Source organism: Ambystoma mexicanum, chromosome 1q (assembly GCF_040938575.1).
Source record: "Ambystoma mexicanum isolate Mex_15411 chromosome 1q, UKY_AmexF1_1, whole genome shotgun sequence".
NCBI lineage: Eukaryota > Metazoa > Chordata > Amphibia > Caudata > Ambystomatidae > Ambystoma > Ambystoma mexicanum.
In genome coordinates this window covers 192,002,526-192,029,337 of record NC_090922.1, presented here as the reverse complement: position 1 = coordinate 192,029,337, position 26,812 = coordinate 192,002,526, and the positions used below count along the sequence as shown (strand labels likewise).

The following is a 26,812-nucleotide window of genomic DNA, read 5'->3' as shown; positions in this document are numbered from 1 at the left end:
TGGCCATATCTGACCTCCACAGGAAAGCCTTGCATTGACAGAATCCAGGAAGTAATTCGGGAATTACTCACATTTCCGGCCCGGATTCTGTCACTTTGGAGATATTGCAGAGGCTGGTGTGGAGTCTCCACTATGATGTGTTCCCCCTGGATAAACGGGCGGTAATTCTTCAATGCCCACACCGTTGCCAGGAGTGCCTTCTCACAATCGTTGAATTTTTCCTCCACAGAGGATAAAGTTTTGCTCGCATAGGAGATTACTTTATTGACCTTGTCATGCTTTTGGTATAATACCGCCGTCAAGCACGTATTAGAGAACCCCGTCTCCAGGAAGAACTCCTTGTTTCTGACAGGGTAAGCTAGGCAAGGCGCTTGTGAGAGGCTTCTTTTGAGTTGTTTTACCGCCTCGGCTTGTTCTGGACCCCATTCCCACTTGACCCCCCCTTCAGGAGATGAATCAGGGGTCTGGTGATCTCTGCGTAGCCCTCAATGAACTTTCTGCTGTAATTAGTCAGTCCAAGGAGGCTCCTTAGTTCCCGCAGAGTTGTGGGGTCTTTCAGTTTTTGAAGTGCTTCCACTTTCTTTTCCTGGGGACAGAGACCCTGAGGAGTAATCTCATGCCCCAAGAAATTAACACGGGTTCTACACCACTGTGCTTTCTGAAAGGAAAGTTTTGCTTGGCCCTCAACTGCGTCAGAACATAGCGGATCTCCGCTATGTGTTCCTCCACAAATGAACTTTTAATGAGGACATCATCTACATAAGCCAGGTTACCCCTCGCACCCAGGTCGGGCATGGCCTTATGTAGGAAAATATTTAACTCATTACCAGAGTTGAGGTATCCGAAGGGAGTCCGGGTCCATGTATACTGCTGGCCCCCAAAGGTAAAAGCCAGTTTGTATTGGTCCTCCCTGCTGACAGGCATGGTCCAGTATCCATTGGTCAGGTGTATTGCAGTGAATACCCGTGACCCCTGGATCTGGGCCAGCCCTTGGTCAATGTAGGGCAGAGGCCATCGGGAAGTATGGATCCGTTTGTTGAGCTCCCTGAGGTCAGCGCAGAGTCTCCACTGGCCGTTTGGCTTCAATATTCCCAGCACCGGATTATTGAAGGTGCTGTGGACTGGACGGATTATTCCCCGGGACTCAAGGTTCTTAATTATTTCAGTAAGGGACTCCATTGATGCGAGAGGCAAGCGATATTGCTTCACAAACACAGGAGTCATGCCAGGGTCCGTGGGGATTGTTGTTGTGTGGATGTCAGTGCGACCACAGTCATATGAGTCTACCGCAAAGAGATCTTGGAAATCCAAGAAAACTTGTTTCAACTTTTGCTTTTGTTCCAGAGTCACACAGGCATCAGCTAGGTTGAATCTCTCTTCCACCATCTGCCTGAAGCCTGGAAAGACTTCTGGTTTGGCTATTTCAGCAGCCTCCTCCAGCTGGGTGGAGAAGTCCCTGGTCAGAGTGCTGATTTGGACTGGAGGCTTCAGGTGGGAAAGGCAGCCCTCATGGACCTGGAAAATCACCTCATCCCACCTGAAGTCACAAGTCACATCTTCCTTACCATAAGGGCAAGAAGTGTACACCAGGAAGTTCCCCCCATGCCGGGTAAAAATCCTGTCTGGTGTTGTATTGTCATCACTGTCACTGTCAAAGCAGTCCTTGGGGATTGGCCCTAACAGTTCATTACCTAAATCTATGGAAAAATGTCGGTGATCAACCACCATTCCAATAATGGTGCCTGCGGCTAGAGTAATACTCTTTAAGTTGCTGTTATCCACCTCTATTGGAATGGTGTCATGTTCTATGTTGACTAATGGAGTTGGGTTTACCCCTAACCCTTGCTGTTGGAGAGAAGCATTTAGATGTATGTAAGCATCAGGGTTTTGCAAATATTGTCCTCTTTTAACTTTCACTTCCAGGGAGAATTGTCGGGTCCTTTCTGGGATGGTGACTTCCTCTTTGATCTGAATCTCAACTGCATAAGGTAGCAATTGAGCTGACCTAAATGCTTTTTCTGGATCATCAAAGCCCATGGGATTATCCGCTAATCGGGACCAAGCTTTGAAGTTTATTAGGTCCAAACTAATGGCAAAGCGATTGAGAATGTCACTGCCTAAGTAAAAGGCGGCAGTGACGTCTCGCACGACCCAACAATTATGGACTATGCTCTTGTTGCCAATGGAGATTTTGAGCATACACCTGCTTGGCAGGAGCTGTTTGGAATTAGGTGCTTCCAGGTCCATTTCCCATTTGTCTATCAGTTTGAATGTGGGAATGGCTGGATCTTTTGGGAGTTGGCAGAACATGGCTTCGCTGATGAAGCTCTTACCGTTGTTCACACACACTCGAGCGAGAACAGAGTCCTTCCCATCATTTAATTGGACAGGGATGAACAACTGCTCTCCAATTTGCTGAATATCAGCCAGGCTCTGAGCTGATTTCACATCTTTCTGGACTATAAGAGTGGGAGTTTCTGATTGTGGATTAGTATAGAATCTCAGAGTGTTTCCTTCCAGCGTGGAGTACCACTTTAGACTGGAAGGAAGGTTGATTTTCAGAAATAGAGAGGACCCTCCATCACCAGTCTGTTGTCCTACTGCTATTACTGTCATGTCTGGAATTTGGCTATTCTGGAAGTGAAATTCTACTTGGTCAGGTTTTTGTTCAACCATGTGGCAGGTGCCGTTTAAACTAACATGGTTGACACTCTGTTTTAATTTTATTGGTCGGCTAGTCTGTGTCCAGAGGACCTTGTTTACGCAATCTATTAAGGGTGACAACCTCCTCAGGAGGTCATTCCCCAGTAAACAAAGGGTGCCCTCTGGAGTCACAACTATGACCGGGTGTTTCAACTTGTGTCGCCCGATCTTAATGTCCAAATCTGCTGTCCGATCGACGGGAATTTCCTTCCCGTCAAAGTTCTGGAGTTGTCCAGGAAGTGAGGTGCGAGGAATTTGGTAATTCCCTCCCCTTCCTGCATTCAGTTCATCAAAGGCCCTTCTGGAAAGAAGGGTAGCTTGAGATCCCGTGTCCACCAGTGCCAGAATTGTACCCTGCCCCTGTACTTTTACCGGGGCTTAATATCTTCCCTCCTTCTCCTCAAGGGGGCACAGATAATGCACATTTTTGGACAACTGGTGGGCTAACTTTCTGGTTTTGGACATTGCTAGAGAAGAGATTTGGGCAGAATTCTGTGGAGAGCCTTGGGAATCTGGAAGAAAAAGTTGGCAACTGGAGATCAGAGCCATTGTGGGTTCCCCTGGCTCCGGTTCTGTGACGCCCCGCCCTTTTTGGAGGCAGTCATCAGGATGGGTTTGAACCAGGGGATTTTCTTGCGGTTGGTTCTGGGATGAGATGGTGGGCGGCGGTAGCTCAGTCTCCACATCTCCCCAGTCTGGATTTGCATCCCTAGGGACCCATTTTTCTTTGGGAGGAGTTCCCCCCTCTCTGAAGGAGAAGATCCTTTTCCCAGGATCCTCTGAGGATCCCTCTCCCTCAAATTGGAAGATCTGTACCTCCTCCTCAAACTGAGTCTGTTTGGGTCTTTTGTTTCTCCTACCCCCCCTCTGCTCCTTAGGAGACAGTCTTTCAGGGGCAAGAGATTTTGTTTCCGGTTCCTGGGTTTCCAGGGGCTGTTTACAAGTGAGGAAGGAAGCTTCCTCCAAGGCTTTACACCCCCCTTCCCTTTGTGCCTCCTCCCTGGGAACCGGTGAGTTATCGGGGTGCTGCCCCGTCATTGTTCTGGGGCACCAGGTCCAGAGTTGGGTGCGTTCTGCGCCGGCATGCCGATCTGAGGGTTCTGCTGAGCCCTCAGTATGTGACCCAGATCCCGCGCCATATTTTGGACCTGGCGCTCTAACTGGGAAACCCGCTCAGGCTGATACGGGGCTCTATTTTCTCCCCTGGGCTGATCCCGGGAAGGGTAGCTATCCCTTCTCTGGTAGTACCCCTGGTTGGGAAGATTTTGGTACCCCTCCACCCTTGGCCTCCCCTCTCCCGGATTCGGTTGTCTGGGCTCAGGGAATTGGGGAAAGAAGGGTGGAGGATTTTGGGGCTGGAAGTTGGGTGGATACCTGGGGAAAAAGTTCTGCCCAGGATTTGGAGAATTTCTGCCCTCCGGTGGGAAGTTAGGAGGGAAGTTCCCTGGGTTAGGTGCTTGGCTGGATCCCCCCCTTGGGCTGGAGGAGTCCACACGTAACCCAGGATGGGTCGACTTCCCTTGTAACGGGGACTTACATAGTCAGGAGAGCGAGGGACCCCATTTGTGGGGCTGCTTCCTTGGCTCCCTGTCTGTGACTGGCCCGAGGATCTTCTGGGCCTAGCATTATTAGGTGCAGGTAGGTTTTTAGGCCCCCCCATCTCCAACTCTAAAACGGGGGTGACCTTTACCTCTGCCACCTTGGCAGCAGCAGGGGTGTTGTTGGCTTTGGGGTTTTTGGGCGCATTATTTTTATTTTCTATTGGCTTCTGCACCTCATAGATCCGGGTCGCCTGTTCAATGACCCAGTCTAAAGATCTTTTGTCGTGAAAATCCCTCACAAGCTGGGTCATTATGTATTTGGGCAAGGCATGGAAAAGCGTATTAATAAATTCTCTGCTATCCGTGCGCACCCTTCTTGTGGTCTGTGCAAAAGCACGCTTTAACTCCTGCACAAACTCTTGTGGGGCCTGATCCTCCCCACATTGTAAATTGTAGGCTGCCTTGCGAGCCTCTTGAGGATTTCTATGAGTAGAAAAATGTTTCAAGATGGCCGCCTTATAGGTGGACCATCTTAAATGATTTTGGTCCTCCAGCCCCGCAAAGAAACTGGAGTATTCCGGGGAGAAGCTCCACTTTACATATTGAATACAGCTTTGGCTGTCTTTCAAATGGAAAGTCTCCATCATTTGCTCAAACAACTCTAAGTGCTCCCAAACAGAATACTTGGCGTTCTTATGATAAGGCGTGATGACGCTCCTGATTGCCTTAATCTGCTTTAAGGGGTCCTTAAGCAAGGCCCTTTTTGTCTTATTGGCCCTTTTGGTCCAGGTAACCCTGGTCCATTCATCTTCTGAATCAGAGGCACTGCTCCCAGAGGTTCCCGTCTGTTCTTCCAGGTTTTCCCGGATTCTGCGAGCCTGGGAATGGCTGGCAGAATGTGGGGACCTGGTCTCCTGTGTCCTGTACCGCTCAGAGGAGTCTTCAAATCCCTCCTTGCTGCCAGGATTTGATGGGTACCCCCCCCCCCCACTGACCTAACTGGGCAGAGGTTTTCAGGATGCCCTTAATGGGCCTACTCACCAGGGGTTCCCCATCAAATTGCACTGTGCTTGGGTGCCCATACCCCGAGGCCCGCCCCTCCATTCCTGGGTGGTACTGGCCTATGTGCCCCATGCTTCTGGCTGGATAGTAATCTGCCATCCCTGTGGCCCTGTGCTCATGTGTGCCAGGGGACATGGGGGTGGCAGAGTCCAGGGACTGAGAGAAATAAAGGCCTTTGGTACTAGGGCTCCTGGGGTTATGCTCAGGAGTTTCTCTTTCCCAGCGAACCTCATCTCTATCCGCCCCTGCTCCCTGTTGCAATGCAAGAGCCTGCGCCTTCAGTTCCTCAGTTTAGGCCTTACTAGACTCTATCAGTCTCTCCTGCATCGCTACCTGTTGTTGGAGTCTATCATTGTGCTGGCAGAGAGCCTCATTCTCTCTCTGCGTTTCCTGATTGGTCCTGGAGCCCTGGGCCAGTCTTTGCTGCAGGAGGGTTACCTCCTGAGCTGTGTCCCTATTGGCCTGCTCCTGTCTTGCCAGAGCCTCCTCCACCCTCCTGGTGTGCTCTAGCAAGTCCTGGTGTTCTTTTTGGAGGTCACCCAGTCCCTGGTGGGCCAGGTGATTTTCTTCCATTTTTCTCCTTAAGTGGCAGACTTCCTGCCCTAAGGTGTCCCTTTCCTGACCAAGAGCTTGAATTTGTGACGCCAGGTTGTCCCTTTGCCTTTGGAAGGCACCGGCTTTCTGGCGCTCCTGATCAAACTCTGCCTGGGTATCCAGGTCTTTCAGAATCAGTTTGTTGCTCTCTGCCTTCACTCTATCTAGATGACTTTGCAGGGTGGCTACCTGCTCCGTGCATGCCCTGTTAAAGGCTAATTGTTGCTCCAGCTTTTTCTGGCTCTGCAGTAGGGAGTCCAAACCTTCTTGGTACTCCTTCTGCAAGGCCAGAAATCTGGTATCCTGGTCAGCCTTTTCCTGTTGCAGGATGTCCATATCCCTCTTTATTTTAATGATGTGCTGTCTACTCTCCTTTTCTGACTCCTGGCTCCCCTGCAGCCTCTGCTCAGAAGAGACCAGGTCAGATTGGACCTTCTCTAACGCCATCTGTTGCTTATTCGCCAGATCTTGGCTTTCAGTACATTTATCCTGCATGCCTCCCATATATAGGTACAGGTATGCGGCTATCCTAACCATCTTGTCTTGTTCATCCTTAGCTTTAGGAGCGATGTATACTTTACTCAGGGCCACATGTAGGGGACCCTGATCTCCCCATATATCTGACCCTGTTTCAGTGACCTGTTGCGTGATGGCCTGCAGCCAGACCGTGCGGTCCTGGTGAGTCCACTCACCTCTCACAAATAACTTATGTAAGAAGTGCTCTCTGGCTATTTTCATGTCTACTAAGGTCGTCATTCTAGAGATTGGTCTCTGTCCTGACTAACAGAAGTTTGTATTTTATTTTTGCAAAACAGACCTTTTCCTTAGAGCGTTCCTTTGAGGAGTGCTTTACAGCGTAACACAGCGTGTGATCCGACCGGATATGTGTATCTGGTCAGCTGGCACGCTGTATTAATCTGCACAAGTGATAAATCTAATCCAAACGTCCGACACGAGCCCCCAATTTGTAAGAGGATTCAATTCAACACTACAGCTAAGTCAATGCCTAGTCTGGGATACTGAATGGAAACCCTTATTGATATATCTTTATGTCCCGTTCATGCGTTCTGGATGACTACCCCTATACAACACCCCTCTCTTTGAATCCCCCTGACCCCACTGAGCCAAGAAGTAGTTCTGTTTTGCAAGTTAAAAGGTTTATTTGATAATTTAAACAATAGAGATATATATCACACTTTATAATAATTTAATAATTGAATATCACACTGAATCTGAGCAGTAATCAATAATGGATAGTCTGGCACTAGCACACTTCTTTATAATCAATGATGAGTGGTTATAGGATGGATAAGATAGCAACAATACTTTATGGTTTCAAATGGATGCAAGGTGGAATGAAAATGCAGTACAGAAAATACTCAATAGGCGTTCAACAAAACAATGTAATCACTTTTCTCTGGCAATCCCCTCCCCCCTTTATGCAATGCAAGGAAATGGAAGGAAAGCACACAGTTCTCAGAAATGCAATCAAATGTAATTCAGTTCACCCCAGCAAGCTTACACTACAGAAGTTGGAAACACAGGCCCAAAATGCTTTTATATGTGCTGGCAATGAAGTGAAAAATAATACGCTAAAATGCTTTTAATTCCCTCTAGAGGTTCAGGGTGAGTGGTATCAAGTTAATATTAGCCCAGACTCACTTTAGCAAGGATCTAGGAGTAACTAGCAGGTTAAACGAATTTTTGGCAACTGAAAGCAAGAAAACTGCTGTTTTCACACGTTGAGAAATTTGCAAATCGCGGCAAATTCGCGAGTGCGTTTTTCGCGATTCTATCGGGGGTAGGAATGCGGTTCTAGGTTCGTATGAAAGCTGAGATTCTAAGCTTTCAGAGGAAAGTTACTGCAAGTCTCTAGGACAAACGGTCACAGAGATATGAGCGATTAAATAAAGGTAGTTTTTCGGATTTGGAATGTTAAAATTCAAAGTGACAAATGACAGCTAGCAACTAGAAATGACAGGTGACAGCTTTACAAATGACAGGTGACAGCTTTACAAATGACAGGTGACAGTTAGGAGGCAGTTCTACTTAGATTAAAATAGCTTGGATTAGATTATATTAACTAAGAGATTGGTTCTGCACAGTTCTGCTGGGTACTCACACTATATTCTTGAATTAAATGGGCCTCGCCACAGATCTGGTCAGGTTTTAGACTGGACTCTGGTCTGGTCTCTGCACTTCACAGTGATCTGGGTCAGCTATCTCTCTCTCTGGATTCTGGAGATTGATGGATTTGAAGTCTGGATCTTTCTGCACAGCTTTCTCTAGAGATTGATGGAGGTAAAGTATGGATTTTCCCGGCAGAGCGTCCCGCAGCAAATGGAATTGAAGGTCCCTATCTGTCCTGTCTGTCTGCTTTTATGTGTTTTGAAAATGTGTGTGTGTGCAGCATCACTAGGCTCTACCCCTCTCCACTTGTCATTGGCCACTTCCTCCTCTTCCCCTTGATCGGGGGAATGAAATGAAGTGTCATCATGATGAGGTCTGTTTATGATACAGAGAACCCACCCCTGTCAACTTTACACACAATCTATATTTGATCCAAAAGACATATTTGCACAGGTACACATTTGTTTAAAATTACATGCACCCATCACATATCACAGGAGGTATACCCTGTCCAAATCTGCTCTTCCTGGGAGCTTGCATTCAGAAATGGCGACATTTGCACTTTTTAACTGATTTCGTAATATCGGACATTACCCCAAATTTACACACATGTGCGCAAGGAGTATGGACATTTATTGATGAAGTGTCAGATTTTTAACATGCATACATTTTAAGTAATACCCTCTTAACTGCTAGCTTGCCCCCAGATCATGCCACCGGTTCTAAAAACCTCTTAAAATGTGGGCAGAAAAATCACAAGAATTATGGTATCATTTAAATAATTATGACAAGTCTGTACTATGAGTTATTCATCTTTTTCTAAAACCATATTCTGGCTACAGGGGTGTGGTTTCCCCCCAGCACAAGGTTGAATTTCTGGTTTTTCCAGTTCTGCCAAGCCAGCTTGCTCTCACAGGCAGTGCTCCTCCCCTTTACTTCCAGGAGGAAGCCACTTTTTACGGCCCCCATAATAAAACATTTGCCTGAGTCAGGACAGGGCTTTGTTCAATTTCCTGCAGAGCCCAGGTAATTCAATCAGGGAAGTGTCATATCCCTTTTGGTGGGAGCAGCAAAAGGCAGATAGGCCTGGGAACACAGCTGTTGTGCAAGTCTCAACTCCTGTCGGGGGTAGCTGGTGGGCAGAATTCAGTTCCTTAAGCCAGGCCCCAGATAATGTCACTTTTGTTCCCCAGTTTAAGTCAAGACAATTTTTTACATATGCAGCTAGGATGCTGATTCTAAGTTTAAGACTATGACATTTAAACAATTGCAACCTATGTGACACTCAAAAGTAGGTCACTCATTTCTTTTAAACATTTAGGTTTTTAGTGTCTTTCAGTCCAAATTTACTTAAACTGCTGAAATCCACAGCTCAGCCAGTCTTGTTATAAACCTTCAAGTCACTTCAGAATATAACTTTAGATTGTATCCACCTCTCAGTAAGTCTTTCTTTGGCTTGCCTTGGGTTCATTTATTCAGTTTTAAACAAAATCTGGTGGTTTTAAAACGCCTGCTTTCTGATAGTGGTGCGTACTGGTACTGTACCCCTTTTTGGGATTTAAGAAAATGAATTCCCCACAATTCTAGGTTGCTTTTGGCAGTCAGCATTGCCATTCCCAATGGTTTCAGACTACTGTGTGGGTAGTCCAATGGTGGTTTTAGGCAGTGCCCTTCTGTGCCCATAACATCGGCAAAATGGGTGGCACTTCCCTGGGCATTTTCTGGGAAGCTCTGGCCATCATGATGTTTTCAATGCCAGTACTGCACAGTTTTTGAGGTAGGGCTTGGATGCATGGGTAAAAACATCCCACACCGGGTACCGGGTCCGAGTTCCCGGAATGGGGAAATACCGGGCCATTCCGACCTTGGAGGGCCCGGTTATTCCCTTTCCTAGAACCCGGACCCGGTACATCCCCATTCCCATTCGAGCCCCCATAGGGCTCAATGGGAATGAGGAGGATGCCAACAATGAGCCCGTTAATGACAGGCCCGTTGTTAGCATCCTGGTCTGCTAGCGAGCAGACCTCGTAATGAGGCTGTAGGGGGTTAACGGCACTGGCAGCTCTAGCCGCGCCGTTAACCCACTACCGCCTTCCGCATAATGAGGTCCACTTTTCCATAAAAAAGTCCAGGTCGATGTGAGTGCAACAGCGTTGAGCAGACACCTCTTGGAAAAGAGTGTTTGGTAACAATTAGTGAAAAAGTAGATCTTGAAAGTCAGCAAATGGACAAATCTTTCCAGTATCCTTATTACAACAAGGGCACGGCAGGACACCCCCATGGCTATGTCCTTTAAGTACTGTTTACTGGGTGTGGTTTATGGCTATGCCCGTACAGCATTCTTTGTGTCCGTTGTCTGCTAAGGGCATGCCAGTAGCCATGTCTTCTGGGTTTTGGTCACATGCGATGGTCTAGGGCTTTCTAGGATGCTATCCTGTCACACAAATCACCTGGCCCCAGGGCGTTAAAGGACCACACCATGTTGGTTTCCCATTGTATAGCCCACTATTCAAGACTTGTCAAGTGTCTGTCTAGAGCCAAAAATACCCCAAATTTACCAGTTAATGTTAATCATGAAACTCCCTTTGCCATGCATGTCTCAAAGCCTATAAATGATCTAAAATGTGCTAGGTAAGGTATGCTTTGCCAGCCTGACCTCTTAACCTCTCTGGTCTTGACCTCACACATGACATCACAGATGCTGTCATGAACCCATCAATGATATCAAAAGAGTTGTTGCCAAGCAGGTAACAACAGATATCACTGAGGGCATCACTCATTGCATCATTGAGGACATTGATGAGACTCTATCACTTCTGAAATTGAGACATGTGACATTTTCTAACAATTACCCTTGTGCTAGCTTTTTCTTGTAACTGAGAATCATTATCTATCAGTCAAAATATGTTATTTAAATATTCCCAGGTAATATATACAGCAGAACTGGGAGGAAAAAGGGAACATGGAGCTAACACGTAAAGTTAGAATGTAGAGTTACTGCATATCACGGGTGTCTGCATAGCACATACATTATAATAAGAGGATAAACAGATCACGAGCACCATGAGTGTTAATAGTAGCCTCAAAATTCGATGATTGTTTGAAGGTGGGCCCATGTGTATCCTCCATCTGCATGATACAATGGTTCTTAAGGAGTTGCTTGCAGAATTAATGGATATCCAGAACAAGTGAATAGAAATAATTTTTTAGAGGGGTATTTAAAAAAATGATATGCATCCTATGGTCGCAAGTTAAGGTAACAACAGCTAAAAAGTGAGAATTTTTGTGACCATGGGAAGTAGGAAATTGTAATAATAATAACGCAGTCCTAGTCGAGTCTGTCAAAATAAAAGGGTCTACACTAATAAACCTATTGCCAATCCTTACTTCTAAATAAAAATAGTGTGGGAAACAATGTTATGCAAAAATCAAAAAGTGTTCAAGAAATGATATTTCAGGATATTCAAGCCGTTAGCTTCCCTTCCCACGTTCAGCATGTGACAAGTCGGCACACTTGAGCTTAGCACACATTCTGGCTTCTCTGGCACGAGGATGCAGTTCAAAACCTCAGCATCAGGGCCTTCTGTGCCAAAGTCTCTTTGCCATTCAAAGTCTCTTGCTTCAGAGGGCCTGATGCGACAAACAAACACCAAAGTTCCTTTCGTCTTAGGATTTCACATGCACAATTTCTTGGGTGATTTTCGGTTCACCCCAGGTCCCCCTGTGCCGGGCTCAGACCCACTTTAACACAAAACCTTTGAGGGTGATTGTGCGTGGGATTTTGCTCAAACTGTGGCAGGACCTCTTTGTTTCACAATTACTCGCTCTCTTCTTGATTTGATCTCTTTATCAATTTCACTTTGTCAATTCTCAGCTGGATACCTTACAGAGACTTTCGACTTAGCACCCAAGCGGTGCCGAACCTCTCTGTCAAAGGTATTGTATCTTGCTTCAAAAGTTCAATCAATCATCAGCAGTTCAACTTTACTTGCGTCCTTTATCACATGCCTTGTATCAGTGTTCATTCCATCGCTCACCATACAATGTTTCTGCTTGCAACCTTGGCTTCAACAAAGACCGGTCTTGTATCAGTCTCCCCAACTCACCGGCTGTGTTGACCCTGCTTTGTTCTTTGGAGCCAAGGACAGTACCACAGCAGCTGGTGTTTCTCCCCGCCTTGATTATTGACGCTGGAGGGCACCGGGTACCTCCGACACACAATGTAGGATTCTTCAGCCTGGATTCCTGGTCTTACGCTTTCTATTCTCAAGGTTTAGGAAAATGGTTAATTGTCGAAAAGGTCAAGGGAACTTCCCTCCTTGCAATCCATTTCTGTTTTGCTGTCTTTCTACTCTCGTTAAACTGCCATCTTGGAACTGCTGTTTCCTCATGTGCCTTGCCTCACTCAGAGTGTGCTCTCGTTCTCCGCCTTTTATCTATGTGCGGAAGCTTAATGGAAGTCGTATGTGTGTGATGGTCAGTAATTGCCCAACCTCGCCTGACGAATATATTGGGACATGTCAGGTATACGGCTCAAGTGTTAGTCTGTTAGTCTGTTTTCCCTCATAGCAGGCTGTCTTTGAGAAATGTTTGTGTTGTAAAAGGGGCAGGGGTTTAGAGTTCCTAAAAAGCCTAACTGGTAGGATGGGGTAAAGGTGTTACAAGGAAGGGGATACCGCGTCTCACCATCTAGTGTCCCACTCCCACATCCCAAAGACCCCTCACCGAGGTGGTCCTCCCGCACTGGTCCACCCCCAGGAACTGGATTCAAAAGCGATGGCCGTGTCCTGGCACCCTGGATGACAGATCCCCAAGGGACTCGTGTATGAGATACCTTCTTGTTTCTCACACTACTTACCTACATTATACGCCAAGGATCAACACTCTCACCTCTACTTTTCAGCATCTACATGACACCTCTACTAGACCTCATCAATGAATCTGGCATCTCCTGCTACAACTATGCGGATGACACAAATTATCTACAAAACTTGTCAACCACCCATCAGCACACACTCCAGTGATTAAAAAATGCCTTCCACAGGTGGAATCATGGATGAGCACAAACCCAACCCTAGTTAAAGAGAACTTATGCTCTAATCCTACAGATTCTAACTTCATCACAATCCCCTGGTCTGACAAGATTGTCCCTTACCCAATCCCATCAACCACAGTGAGGAAACTTTGAATCACAATGGATAACACCCTTGCTCTTGATTCGCACATCAGAGCAATTGTCAGTAGCTGTTTCTCCGAGCTGCGCATTCTACCCCTGTATTTTACCTTATTTAAAATGCAACCATAGAGCAATGGCCCTCATTTCTATAATACTATCTAAACTAGAGTTCTCAAACAGCCACTATATCCCTTAGACTTTCAAATGACTTAGTGAAGAAACTTCAGCAAGACTACTTCTCAGAATGAAGCGATTCAAACATATAACACCAGCATTTAAGGCATGGTCTAGTAAAACATTTTATTTAAAAAATAGATAGGCAACATAAAAAAAAATACTAGCATTCTCTTTTTTAAAACTTCCTATGTAAAATTTTGAGCTATTCAAGCTCAAAATTCTCAAAAGCAAGCACATGGGCGCATCCATTTTGTGAAATGGATGCCCTCCTGTGCTGGCTTTTGCTTTTGCGGCACTAATGAAGGAAAAGCCAGCCAGCTGTAGTAAACAAAAGCTACCGCTGGGTGGCTTTCCCTTCATTAGTGCTGTACGCGGAGGACGGGGACCGGAGACCAGAGCAGGAAAGCTGCAGCTGAATCTCGGTAAGTGCTATTTATTTAAAAAAAATAATAAGCACTAGCTGCGGTTTTTCTTCTAAGTTTTCCGGGCTGGAGGAGCCCAGAAAACGTAGAAATAAAACCGCAGCTTTAAAAACATTGTATTTATGTTTGTGGTCGCTTTTGAAGCGACCGCAAACATAAATACAACGTTATTGTGTTGGAAAACGCTGCGGTTTTTCTTTCCAAGTTTCTCAGGCTCCTCCGGCTCGGAGGAGCCTGAGAAACTCGGAAAGAAAAACCGCAGCGTTTTCCAACACAACCGTGTTGTGTTTCTGCCTGCCGTGGCTATCACTTTGGGTCTCCGGTGCTCCCCCGGGGGAGCACCGGAGACCCAAAGTGAAAGCCAAGGCAGGCAGAAACACAACACGGTTGTTTACATGCCGCAGTGTTTCTGCCTACAGCTGATTTCCCATTTGGGGCTGTCGGGCTCCCCACGGGGGGCCCGAGAGCCCCAAATGGGAAATGCTAAATGTGCGTTGTTTCTGCCTAAATCTGCTTTCCCATTTGGGGCTCTCGGGCTCGAGAGCCCCAAATGGGAAAGCAGATTCAGGCAGAAACAATGCGGTTGTTTTGGAAAACGCTGCGGTTTTTCTTTCCGAGTTTCTCAGGCTACTCCGAGCCAGAGGAGCCTGAGAAACCTGGAAAGAAAAACCGCAGCGTTTTCCAACACAATAACGTTGTATTTATGTTTGCGGTCGCTTCAAAAGCGACCGCAAACATAAATACAACGTTTTTAAAGCAGCGGTTTTATTTCTAAGTTTTCCGGGCTCCTCCAGCCCGGAAAACTTAGAAAAAAAACGCAGCTAGTGCTTATTTTTTTAAAAAAAATAAATAGCACTTACCGAGATTCAGCTGCAGCTTTCCTGCTCTGGTCTCCGGTCCCCGTCCTCCGCGTACAGCACTAATGAAGGGAAAGCCACCCAGCGGTAGCTTTTGTTTACTACAGCTGGCTGGCTTTTCCTTCATTAGTGCCGCAAAAGCAAAAGCCAGCACAGGCGGGCATCCATTTCACAAAATGGATGCACCCATGTACTTGCTTTTGCGAATTTTGAGCTTGAATAGCTCAAAATTTTACATAGGAAGTTTTAAAAAAGAGAATGTTAGTATTTTTTTTTATGTTGCCTATCTATTTTTTAAATACATTTTTTTACTAGACCATGCCTTTAAATATTCTCGACTAGCTGCCTCTCTGAAAAGGATTCTTTTCAAAACCTTGTGAATCATCCATTGTTCATAGAACAGAGCGGAGCCTTACTACTTCAGAAGTTATTTTGAATGCTACTCTCCCTATAGAACACTTAGGTCAGCGGTGCATCACAGTACTGGTCCCAAACTTCAATAAGAAACGACAAGGAGGAACCTCTTTTTCAGTTCTGGCCTCGAAACAGTGGAACGCCCTACTCAAACCTCTCTGCCTGGAAGAGAACCACCTCACTTTGAGGAAACAGCTCAAGACTTGGCTTTTCATCCTACCACTTTGAATGAAATTAAAGATATTAGAAACAGACTAAATCCTTTGCACCGGTAACGTGGGCTATTTTTCGACATGCAATTGTGAAACCCTTGACATAACATGGCAGGGAAATCCAGTTGATTTATGGATCCTCTGTTGCATGACACTGGTCTGCACCTGAATCTCAATGAAATCTAAAATCTGGACCCAGGAAGTGACAACATCCCATCTTCCGTTCACCATCCACCCCTCTCATCCCTCAACTAACTCCTTACTTCTAAAATCTTGCAACCTGACACTTCTCACACCCGTTCAGACGACCAATCAGGTGTAGTGTACTTAACAGACTCACACCTTACCTATTTTCTGTCAACAACCATTTGGTAAAGTATGCACTCCACAACCTGGGGGCTACCCCCATGGCTAGACTCCACTGGTCCGTACAACCACAAAGATCATAGAGCTAGTCATATAGACACACAGGTAATAGGTATTTCGGACGTCCATCCATCAACGCCACAGTTTTCCGCCTCTGCCTCCTGCTGTGCGACTAACACACCCTGCCCACCTTTCTTACAGAGCTATGCACAGCGAAACTAACACTATTGGCAGAAGGGCACTACATAAGACTACTTTACATTAGATTACATAAATGGAGTACCTGTCTACTAAAGTACGCACTTCCCTTAAGAGAGTGTCAGGAAAGTGGATTGCTTGGTCCAATATCTTAACCTACAGTCGATGTTTAAGTATTACATCTTGAACAATATCTGTCAGCCATTTTCTCAATGTCTCGAATTCAACTGCCAGAGTTGTTATATACTAGTATATACTAGGCACTACAACCATTTTATGAGGTGCTTGTACATGAATCTTCAGGTATACAGCTAACGAATGTTTGTGCAAGCCTGCAATTTCACAATCATATCATGGATCCATTTTTGTAAAAATATGAATATTTATTTTGCCTTTTCTCTTATTGTTTAAAAAAATCCACACAACATTTTAAGTTTTAAAACCATTTATGGGACTTACTGAGAATATTATGTTGTGATGGAAAAAGCATTGGCTTTCGGAATTCTCAGAGAAATTCTTCATCAGATGTTAACGGGCAGAAATGGAGAGAGCACATTCTGATTGTTTTGCCATGTCAGGCATGCATGAAATGCAGTGCTCTGCTCTGAACATCTCATCTAATAGTTGTCTAGTTAAAAGCAGTTACAAAAGATTAAGACCAGTGGGATCAATTGATTTTGAACTTCCTCTGCCTTCCCCCAGGACAAACTTAGTCCAACATTGTGTGTGTATGTGTGTGTATGTGTGTGTGGTGCGCGCGCATGCACGCTCGCGCTCACGGGTCTGGTGTTTGTGTATATAACTTTCCGAAGAGCTGTGTTGTGGTTTGAGTGTGGGAGTTCTAGCATAGGGATTAGGAACCACGTCACCTGGGTGGTGGGCGTCAGTGGGCTTTGTTCTCCTGCTTCTAATGACCTAATGTTCTGATGTTACCGGATTACTCCTGTAACTTAATAAAGAAGCATATGAGCCTACCTGCTGCCTCCAGGAACCTACTTTATTACATGTACAAGATGCTTACATTTACATAAAGAGTGCAGTCTTTTATGCTTTCCCACACACGTGGAAAGTGATTTTCTAAAAGAAAGAGGGCCTAATGAAGTTGCAAAAGTATATATTCCTGTTCATGGTAAAATTGTCTCGAAGCGCAGGGTTTAAAAACACAAAAGAAACACGTTTTAAAGTACATTCATTTTATAGGTACTGTTGCTGAAAAGCTCTTCACTAAATATGTACGTTTTAAAATCCTAACGGCTTGTTGTGATGGACCAATGCTGGCTGACTGCAGTGGTTGTAACACTTAATAATAATCAATGAATATGATTCTACACTGCTAGGCATACTGGTTGGTCAGTTATTTTTAGGGTATTGGAAAATGCTGTGCGGTCTCTACGGATCTCATTTTGGAGTTCCGTGTAAATTACGCATAGGGGACCTGCTACGCTTAAACGTTTGCATAGGCAAGCACCATCAGCGCAATTTTCCACTTTTACAAAAGGTGACGTACGTGCTTTTATACACCACCCTTTTTCACTCTGCCGTGCAAAATGAGTAAACGCTACAACAGGCAGCATTTACAATAGATTCTGAGGGAATGTGCCTGCTCTTTGTCGGTGTAAAAAGCAGGCGGATTCCATAGGAATCCACAGCATTTGTACCAGCATGAAAATGCTTTCACAAATGCTGGTGTATTTGCATGGCACAGCGGAAGGGTGAGGTGGAAGCACACTTTAGGGTCAGGCCCTTTTCTCCACCATACAAATGAATTAAAATATGGCATGGAGTAAAATCAATGTGTAAAATGTTCACGCATTGATTTTACTCCTCATCATATGGCAATTGAGGTCCTATGTCTCTGCAAGGGAGAATAGTTACTAACATCTACATGAATTCAAGGGGTTCATTACCAGCATTCTCATGTTATGTTGCCTTATGAGCCTAGACTTCAGAGTTCACCATAGTGAGACATGAAACCCATGTCTCTCTTGAAACCTATTCTCTTTAGGTCAAGTGTCTACCACTGTTCTTCTGTGCCTTGTATTTGGAAGACTGCCCTTCAATATAACAACTGACAGGTCCAAAAATCTATGACCTTTTTTGAGTGAAGTGATGCCCTACCAGTATTTCTGTTTTATGGTTCAAGATGGGATTAGGATGTCTGGATAGGTTTATTCTTTCGCACAGTTCCTGGCAGGTTTTACATAGTACTTTCCAAGTGGGCATTTCTGGCATTGGATGAGGTGCACAATGCTGGATGATTTGCAGTTGTAAGCTCCTTTGCTCTGTATTGTTCAGTTCTCTGGTGTTGTTATAGCGGATTCTGTGCAGATGTGCTTGCAGGTTTTGTATCTCCTCGTATTGCATGGGTATGTTCCAGGTCATATTTTTTCTTGATCCATTGTAAATGCGCTTCAGGCAATGCATTTTTTGGGCACTGGAACGCAATCTAGGGTGGTTTACTGAACATAGCTTTTAGTTCTTCGTCCCTGCTGAATATTGGTTGTAGGACCTTAACAATTCTGTTCTGTTATGTTTACGCTTGGTTATGGGTGACAACTAGGCATAGTCGTTCTGTAGTCCTGCTTCCTTTGTTTTTGTATCAGGTTCACTATGTGGAATTTGCAATGCACAATTAAACTCCCTGTCAATCTGTCTGGCTTTTGTAGAAAAGATGTGTGGAGGGCAGCAAGTTGATTGTCTCTTGTCCTCTTGCTGGAGCATGTGCATTGGTACCTGATTGCCTTGCTGTAAATTGCTGATCTTTTTGTGTGGTTTGGATGGAAACTTGCCAATGCAGATACTTGCAGTCAAGCCCTATTTTCAGATTGCAAAGATTGCTATTTAGACGTGGAGTAATCTACAGAGATACCTTACTACAGAGTATAATGTGTTGTCCTACTTGGAAAACATTCACAGCCGCACAGGATTACATTTTCTCTTGCTAACCTCCATCCTTCCAGAACCACCTGATCCCTACTTTTCCCCAACCTCTCTCCCCCTTCCTGAAGTCTTCTGAGTAATTATAGGTATTTTCATTTCCCATGAATCACCCCAAACAAACTGTTCCTGAATTGCCCTGAAGATGTATGTCTCTTAACAAAAATTTGAGAGATCTGCACTGGAACAAAAGTCAGCAGGAGCCATAAATCTACCCACAAATCACTAGGAGATTTGTGGGAGAATATGGATCACTTTTGAGAAAGTTCACCCTGTCTTAATCATGAATAACAATCTGCAAGTCTGTGTGAATCAATTACTCTAAGCAGATGACCTTATCACAAATGTTGGCTTTCTGGGTATATTCAAATCCTTAAAATACACTAGACAGGCCACATAATATATTTTTGCAGAGCATTTTTTGCAGTACGTTTTTTAAAAATAATATTGTCATTTTAGTTTATCATGTAATTTCTTCACTTTCCAAGTCAAGTCTACAAAAAGGTATTATGTTTAGTTCATGAAAGTAAAAAAAATCACAAATAGTTGCACTTTGCTGTATGACAAGAACTGGAAGCCATGCAATCAAGTGCCAAAACTGTGAACTTGGCCAAAAGTGTGTGATACTAGGCAACTTTAATGTCACAGTTCATAACCTGTCAAAACTGACCATCCATAATGTTTCAAAATTGTCATTCTCTAAAAGTACTTTAAACACACTCTCGGCAACCTTTACTGGACTTTGTTCCTGGCGAATTCTTACTTTTTAGCTTTTTTATGTTTTGAGGGTTTGTCAGCTGTGGTATTGCATCAATACCTAGGTTGCCATAGGTAGGGTTAAATCATTTTTCAAATTATATGCATATCCACTTGCGACTTCCCATTAGATATTTTGATTCTTTTGAGTGCCAAATAATTTTCTTCACACTGGAATACTTTTTTTAATTTATGGTGTGTTTATTCCATATACATCCATTATTCTCTATTCCATGTACAGGTTTTTACTCTCTACACGTGTTTCACCTTTGTTCATGTCACAAAGGATCTTCAGGAGAGATATGATTACTGTTTTTAGAAAAAGAAAGGAAAACATACATGTTCACAAAAAGATAGATTCTTTAAAAAAACAAGTGACAGATGTTTTTATATTTTCTAACAATTTTTTCAAAACAATAAATCATGAAGAAACTAGTTCCATGTAAATGACACTCACCAATTTTGTAAACTTTGGGTTTGTTTTGCCACAATTCAATCATTCAACTTTGTTTTATGTACTTTCTGTGGGTTAGCTTTAAATTTCCTTTGGGTGTTTATACCCTATTTGAACAAGAAAGCACAAATATATGTATTTTAAAGTTTAGGTTAGATTGAGTTAAATTTTGTTTCTAAATCTAAGGGGGAATCAGGGTTTCCTTGGTTTACCTTTTACTCAGAGGTGATCCGCTTGTCACTCTCACGCTCCTTTTCTGGCGCTCTTTTTTAGCTAGCATTTTGCGCATTTAAATGCCGTTTTAGCGTGTGACGTCATCACGTTCGCGATTTTTTCATACGCGTTGACGTCATCACGTACTAACGTGCAGCGTGGCGGCCATTTTGGATGCCGCAATCGCTAAGAGACAAGTCATAACACGATTTAATTCATTGTGTGTCTTTATAGTGGCATGTTTTGGTGCCGCTAAAGAAAAATTGTTTTAATTTGATCAATGTTGGAGCATTGTTTGGACAATAATAAATTTAGGGTAAAAGTTTACTTATTGTGTCTTGATCTAAAACAAACGGCAATTTAGTGCAATACATTTGTTGAATCAAGATTAAGTTGAGGGTTATTATTCAGAAGAAAAGAATTTCGAAACATTGAAAAAATAGATTAGGTTTAAAAAGTTGTTGGAAAGAAAAGAAAACGAAAAAGAGAAAGAAAGAGAAAAAGAAAGGATTTTAAAGTTTTTTAGTCAAGTAAGCAGACTTTTTTCTCTCTCAAAGACAATTACAAAATTAATTCTCTGAGTTTAATCCGGTCTTACATGTGTCCATAGAACAATTCCATATGGATTCTCTTTGTCTCAGGATTTGTTCTTTATTGCCAGCTCGGGGGAAATCTTCACTTTTGTCTAGTCCATAGATTTTTAATTGTTTCACATTGATTCCTTTATGTTCCATTAGGCAGTGTAGTGATTATGGATATTTTATTTTACTCTTGTCTTTAGACTCCTTATTGTGCTTCCTATATATGTTTTTGCACAAATACATTCAATTGCATATACCACATATTTACTGTTGCAGTTTATAAACTGTTTCATTTTGTGTTGTTTTCCATTTGGTAGCATAATTACTTTCTTTCCGTTTACCATTTGCAGGCATAACTTGCAATTGCCACATTTAAATGAGCCATAGATTGGTTGCTGGTAGAACATACTTCTTATGTCTGATTTATCCGTGGATTTAAGATGACTTGGACTTAACTTATTTCTTAATGTTGGTGCTTTTCTGAAGCATATACCTGGCTTTTCATCTATATGCTTAAGTAGGGCATTATCCAAATTCAACATATTCCAATGCTTTGTTAGGATTTTTCTTAATTGTGAGGCATCTGAGCCATAAGTGGTAATAAATTTGGTTTTAATCGGTTGCTTATCTCTTCTTGGTTTGTCTTGCAGCAAATACTCTCTTGACTTTTTTTCAGCTTTTTTGATCGATTATTTAACTTTTTTCACTTTGTAATCTCTTTGTGTAAACCTGGTGATCATTCTTTCTATGTTGGTTTCAAATGCTTCTTCTGTACTACAATTCCTCTTAATTCTTAATACTTCTCCATATGGAATGTTTGATATGATGTGCTTCGGATGATTGCTTTGAGCATGTAAAAGACTATTACCTGCAGGTGGTTTAACATAATGTGCACGCTTCAAAAATGAACACTCATGGTTTAATTGGCTATAGTGTCACTTCATCTATAGGAACAGGTACTATTGGCATATTGCACACCTCAAATTATTGAGTGGCACCCTCATGGCTAAACTAATAAAATAATGATGGCATTTTCTAATCTCAGTCTATGTGCAGGTATGGGAACTCTTCTCAGATCTTCTAATCTGTAGCCTGATACCTTTGCTATGGTATGTGTACATTACCCATCACTTCCAATCTGTCGCCTTTATCTATGCTTCAGCAGTTGTACATTATGTGAGGCTGCTAATCTGAGTGATGTCCTCATTCTGGGATATGTGTACTTTTCTCATTAGGCTCTTGATCTGTGTTCTGCATCTATACTGCTGGATGCATACCTTCCATTATGCCACTATTGTTCATTAGCCTCCTGTACACATGTTAGAACACAAGCGCCCTCATCCTGGAAAGAAAATGCTGCCCTTGAATAGTACTTGGTTATCATTCTCATTCCAGCAAGGATAAAAGGGGGATATGTTAACTTCCGGGGAGTTATCATGTTTATTTGAATCAGTGCCAGAGCAACATAACATGTTGTGGGTTGGGATTCCGACAAAAGGGTTGAGGTGGACATAGCACAAGTCTTGGAGTCCTTCCCTGTTTTGCTTTGGGGGTTCCCAAAGTTGCCTGTGCCCCAGGCATCAAACTACATTAGGATGGCCCTGATTTAAAAAGGTCAGGCACAATTATACGGGGAACACAAAACAGCAGAGGAGAGCATTGAACCACCAGAGCACGGTCAGCACTAGAGTTCTGTATGCAGTTCAGTTTACTCCATTACATAAAATAAAATAATGTTACCAATTAGCATGGATTCAAATGGTGCATTGTGTAAGCGATATTCAATCAACACTACCGCTAAATCAATGCCTAGTCTGGGATGCTGAGGAAAACCCTTATTGATGTATTTTTATGTCCAGTTCAGTACTCTGGATGACAACCCTTGTATAACACCCCCCTCTTAGAATCCCCCTGACCCCACTGAGCCAAGAAGTAGGTTTGTTTTGCAAATTAAAAGGTTTATTTGGACAATTCAGCAATATATACCTATCACACTTTATAAATCAATTGATAACTGAAATCACACTTCAGAATATGAGCAGTAGTCCGCAAGAGGTAACTTATGAATAGGAACAGAAGAATAAGGTGGGAAAGAATGCTTTATATGGTTCAAGGAAACGCAAGGTGGAATAAAATGCAGTACAGAAATAACTTGTTATGATTTTAGCAAAAGGTAATATGATCACTTTTTCTTTTGACAATTCACTCCCCCCCTATGCAATACAAGAAATGGAAGGAGAGCACACAGTCTTCAAGAATCCCAACAAATCACACTTTATAATGCAATACACAGTTCCAGTTCTCCCAGCAAGCTTAGGGAAAACAGGGATGAGTTTTAAACACAGGCGAATTCCTTTAATGTGGTTTGCAAGGAAGTGAAAAGGTGCTAAAATTGCTTTTAATTCCCTCTAGAGGTTCAGGATAGGTGATGGCTACTTTATATTAGTCCAGGCTCACTTTAACAATACTCTATGAATGATTAGCAGATTGCAAACGAATTTTAGCAAAGAGAAGCAAAAAGCTGCTGATTTCTACAGATGAAGAAATCGGGCCAAATCGCAAATCGCGGTAAATTTCGCGAGTGCGTGTCTCGCGATTACGGGAAAAGTATAGGGAGTAGGAAGTCGGTTCTAGGTTCGTTGGAAAGCCTAAATTGCGTTCCTAGCCCAAACGGTTCCAGAGATACGGACGATTAAATAAAGGTAGTTTTTCGGATTTAAAGTATACTCAAAATGACAGGTGACAGCTTGCAGCTGCAGAATTGACAGGTGACAGATGTGCAGCTTTAAAAATGACAGATGACACGATTTCCAGGAGGCAGTTCTACTTAGGTTAAAATAGTTTGGATTAGATTATTTTAACTAAGAGATTGGTTCTGCACAGTTCTGCTAGGTACTCACAATATAAATTTGAACTAGGCCTCGTCACGGATCTGGTCAACACGTCCGGCTGCGGTTCTGTCTGCTCGGCGGGTCAATCAGGCACCGGTTCTGCTCACAGCAATCTGGGTCAGCTCTGCTCTGCTGGTCTAGCCTCTCTGGATTCTGGATGTAACACTGCTTTCTGGGTACTGCTACAGGTTCTTGCAAAAATTCTCTGCAAAACTTCAAACAGCTCGCCCGGCTGTTGAATAGTTTGGTTATTTTTGAGGCCTGCTGAAGAGGATTCAGCTGGTGGATTCAGGCCTCTCTGCTACAAATTCTGGAGTTAATTTCTGCTACAGGTTCTGGAGATTGATGGATTTGAAGTCTGGATCTCTGGATGTGAAGTCGTCGGTCAGCATGCTCCGCAGCAAATGGAAATGAATGTCTCTACCTGTCCCAGCAGTCTCTTTTTATGTGTTTTGAAAATGGGTGTGTGCCTGGGCCTAGCTAAGCCTGCCCCTCTCTACTTGTCATTGGCACAATTCTACCCTCTCCCATGATTGGGGGAACTGAGTTGTGAGTCAGAGTGATGAGGTAGATTTTATGGCCACAAGGCCCTCCCCTGTCATCTTTACACACAAATCTATATTTGATCCAAATACATATTTCCCAAATACACCATTTTTTGAAATTACATGTACACATTATATATTCCTTATGGTCCATGCTTGTCCGCCTCTGATCTTCCTGGGGGCTTGCATTCAAAAATGACAACATTTTGCGCTTTTTAACTGGTTTTGCAATATCGGACATTTACCCAAAATTACACACATGTGCGCAAGGAGTATGGACATTAATTGATGTAGTGTCAGATTTTTAACATGCAGACATTTGGAGTAAGACCCTATTTTCCGCTAGCAACCCCCAAGAATACACCACAGGGTCCTAACGCCTCTTAAAATGTGCACCGAAAAATCACAAGAATAATGGTATTACTTATATAATTCTGACACGGCGGTACTATGAATTATCCATCTTTTTTTAAATTATGCCCTGGTCAAAAAGGGTTGTGGCTTCCCACATCACATGGTAGAATAACTGGTTTATCCACTTCCCCCAAGCCAGCTTGTTCACAGAAGCACAGCTGCCCCCCAGTTTCTCCCAAGAGGAAGCTATTTTACAACGCCCCCAATATAACATTTGCCTGAGTCAAGGAAGTTGCATTGTTCGGTCCCTTCCAGTTCCCAGGTGCTCCACCCCTAATCTAATCAGAGAGGTGTCAACTCCTTTTGGCAAGGGGCAGCAGGATGCAGCTAGGCCTGGGAAGAGTGGCTGTTGAGATCCAGTTTCAACTCCTGTCGGGGGTAGTTGTCAGGCAGAATTCAGTTTCATTAAGCCAGGTTTCAGCTAAATGTCACTTTTTGTTCCCAGTTTTCTACATTCAAATCAGACTGACAATTTTTACCTATACATTAAATAATTACTTCCTTCAAGTCATTTCAGAATATAGTTTTACATTGTATCCACCTCTTAGCAAGTCTTTCCTTGGTCTGGTTTTGTTTCATTTGTTCAGTTTTACACAAAAGTCTGGTGGTTTTAAAACGCCGGCTTTCTGATAGTGGTGAGTACTGGTAATGCAACCATTTTTGGGATTAAGAAAATGAATTCCCCACAGTTCTGAGTTGCTTTTTGGCAATCAGCATTGCCATTCTCAATGGTTTCAGGCTACTGTGTGTGTAGCCCAATGGTGGTTTTAGGCAGTGCCCTCCTGTGCTCACAACATAGGCAAAAATGGGTGGCAGCCTATTCTTCATGTTTTCCCTGTGCACTCTCTGGGGAGTTCTGGCCATCATGATGTTTTCCATGCCAGTACTGCACAGTTTTATGTTAGGGCTTGGATGCATGGGTAAAAACATCCCACAATTGGCATGGGAGTAGACACACATCTTGTTGGAAATATCTCCCTTCTCTGACTGCAAGATGTTGGAGATTCATGCTGCAATGTACAAGTGCAACTAGGCGCAACATAGCCATATAACATTTTCTTTCCAAAATGGAGTCCTATTGCTAAAGTAAACACAAATGAAGCCCAATAATAGCTCTGATATTCCCATTGCTGACCCGAACAGAAGGCTTTGTCTGGCCATCTGTTGCAAGGTATTTAACTACTTTAATTGTGAAATTACAAATGTTATGCATACTATGTATTGCACCAAGATACTTGCATGTGTCAATCAATGACTACAAGTATGTACCATCACACAGACCTCTGGCAGGGCTCAAGTCGAGGGTACACCCGCGTGGACGGACTACCCCACTTTTTTCAGAGTGCACCTTGAAATGCTAATTTCTGGTGATGCCACATTCAATTATGTTAATGAGTCCACCCACTTTTTTTAGGACTTGACCCCTGACCTGTTGCTTGTGTGTAAGGCTGAATGAAGCACAGCCGTACTCAGAGTAGTTTGTAGAGATTTCAAGTTGTGCTCTATCAGGAGTGAAATAATATATCAGTTCATGCTTTTAGGTTCACTTCACGCTGCAGTCTGGTACATATAGGGCTTCATTACAAGTTTGGTGATTCAGGAAAAAAGTGGCAGTAATTCTGTTACTGCCAATTTCCTGCACTGCCAAACTACAAGTTTGCCGGTGGGGGCTGACTGATTTACCTCCAGGCAGAAGCTGGAGGTAAATCAGGCCCCCACCGGCAGAAAACAGCCACTATTACCGTCACTGGTATTACTGGTGCCGTTAACACCGGCAGTCCTGTCTACACCACTGCTCAAATGGATTGTCTGATTCATTCATATTTTGATTGTAGGTAGGTTTGCGAGGATCTTGGGGGAGGGGCACATGGTGAAAATAAAAAGGGGTAACGTTACTGCAAAGATAAATCATGTTTACCCTCATTGTTCTTCTACATGATGCTTTTTATCAGTAAAAAACTCAAATCAAAAAGAAGGGAGGCTAAAAATAGTCAGACAGCAACCGGTAGGGAACTGGCATACCAGTAAGAAACACATTTGCATTCTCTTTAAACATCTTTGTGTATCAACTCTATGGTGTAAATTAAAATGAATGAAATACACTCAGATCTGCCAGGCTTACACAAACGTGCGAAATACTGAGGCATATTTTGGAAATAAGAAAGGTTA

The 26,812-nt window shown here is 43.4% G+C and overlaps 1 protein-coding gene across 4 annotated transcripts in view; it reads left to right on the top strand.

The window, feature by feature from the left end:
* The window catches only part of LOC138526426 (toll-like receptor 13), a 269,812-nt gene that overhangs the window by 188,190 nt on the left and 54,810 nt on the right, over positions 1–26,812 (top strand). The gene's annotated exons all lie outside the window — the stretch shown is intronic.